This window comes from Hipposideros armiger, unplaced genomic scaffold (assembly GCF_001890085.2).
Source record: "Hipposideros armiger isolate ML-2016 unplaced genomic scaffold, ASM189008v1 scaffold_48, whole genome shotgun sequence".
Classification (NCBI taxonomy): domain Eukaryota; kingdom Metazoa; phylum Chordata; class Mammalia; order Chiroptera; family Hipposideridae; genus Hipposideros; species Hipposideros armiger.
In genome coordinates this window covers 325,597-329,150 of record NW_017731398.1, presented here as the reverse complement: position 1 = coordinate 329,150, position 3,554 = coordinate 325,597, and the positions used below count along the sequence as shown (strand labels likewise).

Here is a 3,554-nt window from a genome sequence, read left to right as displayed (position 1 = left end):
TGAGCTGAGGACAGATTGCCTGGGATCCAGTTTGGGGACATCAGAAACATAAGGAGATGCCATCATGAGGTTGCGTGTTCGTTCTCCAGGTATGTTACATGCACCACGCTGTCATTTTGTACCTACAATAAGAAAATACCATATTGCCCCACATCCATAGTTCTAATAGTACAAAGATAGTTTTCATTCCTTTTTTCAATAACTTTTACCAAAAATCCCTGTGGAGTGACGATGCCAGGTCTTGGGACAAAGCAAAGAGACATGAATATGACACACTCCCTTCAAAGAGCTCACAGTTTAGTGGGTGAAATGGACAAGTGAACAGTTACATACATTACACGTGTACATAATAATATGTACATGCTTGTATATCATAGTGCTATGGACTGAAAGTCTGTGGCTCCTGAAAATTCATATATTGAAATCCTACCCCCCAAGGTGTTGGTATTTGGAGGTGGAGCCTTCCTGATTAGGATAAGGGTCTTTACTAGAGACCCCAGAGAGCTGGCTCCCTTCCGCCCTTTGAGGACACAGTGAAAAGACAGCTGTTTAGGAAGTGGGCCCTCATCTGACAATGAACCTACTGGCGCCATGACCTTGGACTTCCAGCTCCCAGAACTGTGAGAAATAAACATTTGATGTTTATCAGCCACCCAGTCTGTTATAGCAGCCTGAATGGACTAACACATACATTGGAAGGGGAACCTCCAAGACATGGAGTGTGCTTACTCAATTTATAGGTGCCTTCTATACACCTATTTTTTTTTTCAATTGGCATGTGTTTCAGGGGCAGGAAGGAGACCAGCAAAGAGGCTTTGCAGTGGGCCAGGCCAGAGATTGTGGTGGCGTGGGTGATGGGCGAGGCTGGGGAGGTTTACAGATAAATTTGCCTAGACTGGAAGCTACTTTGGAGGGCAAATCGGGGTTTGGAGGAGGTAGATGTGAGAAGAGAGAAGCCTAGGATGGCTTGAGTGCTGGGGTGGGTGGTGGGGACACCTGGGTAGCACCTGCCCAGGTAGTTGCAGGATGAAACCTCTGCAAGGTTCGCACTGGCCTTTTGCCCACAGAATAACCTCCCCAACTGGAGAGGATGGCTAAGCACTCTGTACCATCCCCCACCTCCCAGTGGCCTTTTTAGGGGCAGTGGCCCACCCAGAAACTCGAGGCTGGTGACAGTGGAGTCCACCCATGGATCCCATACCCTTTCCAGACTGGCTTCTAAGCCAGAGCTGTGGGCTAGGACTTGTCAGGGCCTGCTCTGGGGGAAGGCTGCCCCAGGGGACACACCCCACCCTGCTCTCTTCCCGGCTTGATGGAAGGCCTGACTAGGAGATCCCTGGTGCCTTCAGGCATCCAGCCCCTGGGTCACCCTGGGTCTGGGTCAGAGAAGGGGCACAGTAGTGACGGCCTAGTGTGAGTGTCAAGGGTGCAGCCAGAGTTCCAACCACCTGAGGAGAGTGGGGAACCCATCCTAACCCAGAAAGTTAGGGCGGATGGATCCTTCAGCTTTAGAAGGGGACGTGAAACCAGTGGAGGAAAGAAAGGAGGTGGAGGCTTCCTGGGGCCTGGGGATGGAGAGCTTGGAGGGGGAGTAGCGAGTGCAGATACAGGGAGCCAGGGGTGCAGTGGCGGGAGGAAAGGTCTACACCTGAATGAATGAATGAATGAATGAATGAATGAATGAATGAATGAATGAATGAATAACGAACGAATAGTAGCTTAGCTTTAGTCCAGTTAAGTCTCAGGGTTGGAAAATCCACCCTCCCCACGCGAAGCCAAAAAGGTCCCTAGTTAATTTTCCTCTTCTCACGTGTTAACAACTTGCCATTATGAGACTTAGGTGCGTGGCCCGTGGGCAGGCGGGCTTCTCCGGCTGGGAGAATCAGGCAGGCCTCGTGGGTTGCTGTGGCCACAGAATTCGATGAGTCTGCGCTAGGATCAGCGCGCAGCGCCGCGGTACCTCGGCGGGACTCGGGCTGGGAACCAGAGACGCGTGGTCCCGCCCCCAGGCAAGGCCCCGCCCCCAGGCAAGGCCCCGCCCCGCCTCCGTCCCCGAGAGCCCGAGCGGGCGGAGTTGCGGGGGAGGAGCGGGGTTATTTAGGGGGCGGGGGTCCTGGTGACGGCATCGGAGCGCGCCATTCTGAAGTCTGGAGGCTGGCTGCACGACCCGAGGGGCTGCGCTGGTACCTCGGCAGGTGAGTGTGGGCCCGGGAACGGTGGAGGGCGAGGACTTGGGGGGGGAGGGGTTGGGGAGGCGCGCTCGCCCCCTCCTGAGCAGGCCTGGGCTTGGTGGCTCTGGGGACCGGCACGCCTTTGGAATCCCGGCCCGGCACGAGGAGCCCCCACCATTGCTTACTAGCCTCCTGGAGGCCCCTCCTGGGCAAGCAGGAGCCCCCCCCCCACTTTCCTAGGTCGGGGGCCCGAGGCGGACATCCCGGGCCTGGTCTGGAGGAGGAGCGCTGATGCTGTGAGGGTCGGGTCTGCATGTGTGACCGCTTTCCCAAACTTTCTCGAAGTTCCCGCCTGCGGCTCTCGACGTCCTACCCGCGCAGAACCGCACCGGTGGAGGTGTCTGGGCGCGGGGAGGCCGGGACTGCAAGGGCCTGAGAAAGCTCTGGTGGGTCGGCGAGGCAGGTACCGCTGTGTCCCAGGGCCCGGCGCTCAGCAGGGACCGAAGGCTTCAATTAAACCGTTCTAAGTGCCGAGAGAAAATATAACGAAGCGTTGCTGAGAAATGCTAGGCGATTGCATCCTTGTGCAAACGTCGTCGAGGCACTTCACACACACCTGGACGGCACAGCCTACCGCACACTAGGTTCTGGGACAGCCCAGGCTACAAACCTGCACAGCATGTCAGGGCGCAAAACAACAGGAGATTAAATCAAGCCCAGGAGAAAATGCTTAAAGCAAGAGATGCAGTCAACACGCTGTGCGTCAGGCTGCTGCATGCGGTCTCACAGCCAGGTTTTATAAGTAGAAAGAGTCCACTCGAAGGATTGATAGGATAGTAAATACATAAACCAGTAGCAGTTGATTAGCATTTTCAAGTATTATGTACTGAATTGTATGTGCAATGCTTTTATACGACTGGCAGGGCAGTAAGCTTGTCTACACCAGCATCGCCACTAACACGTGAACAATGCATTGCTCCGAGTATCCCAGTAAAATCAGGTGTAATCGTTTTGTTCGTGGAGGGTCTTGCCTCCAATGTGTAAAAAACAAAACACCTGTGAAGTACCATAAAGCCCAGTGCGGTAAATGAGGTTTATCTGGTGAAAAATACAGTGGGCCCCGGGAAAAGGGGTGGTGAGGAATGTGCTAAGAGAAGGAAGGATGAAGACGGGAAAAGTTTCTTGGGTAAAGATTATTCATCCCTATTGGGCAGCTACTGAGCTTCAGACTTGTGCTGGGCACTGGAGATACAGCACCAAGGGGACCGGCGGGTCCCTGCCTCCCAACTCCCAGTCTGGCAGGTGCAGGGAGACCATCAGGAAATATGGCAATTGCAACAGTGATCAATGGATGATGGGAGCAGCCTGGGGGTTGTGTGGGGG

The 3,554-nt window shown here is 54.4% G+C and overlaps 1 protein-coding gene across 2 annotated transcripts in view; it reads left to right on the top strand.

Moving 5' to 3' along the window:
* The first annotated feature begins 2,117 nt into the window (after positions 1–2,117).
* KIF7 (kinesin family member 7) overlaps positions 2,118–3,554 on the top strand; it is a 41,729-nt gene continuing 40,292 nt past the window's right edge. For both annotated transcript variants that reach the window (XM_019640089.1, XM_019640088.1), the window contains exon 1: positions 2,118–2,195. The gene's annotated coding sequence lies outside the window, so the exon portion shown is untranslated. The remainder of the gene's footprint in view (positions 2,196–3,554) is intronic.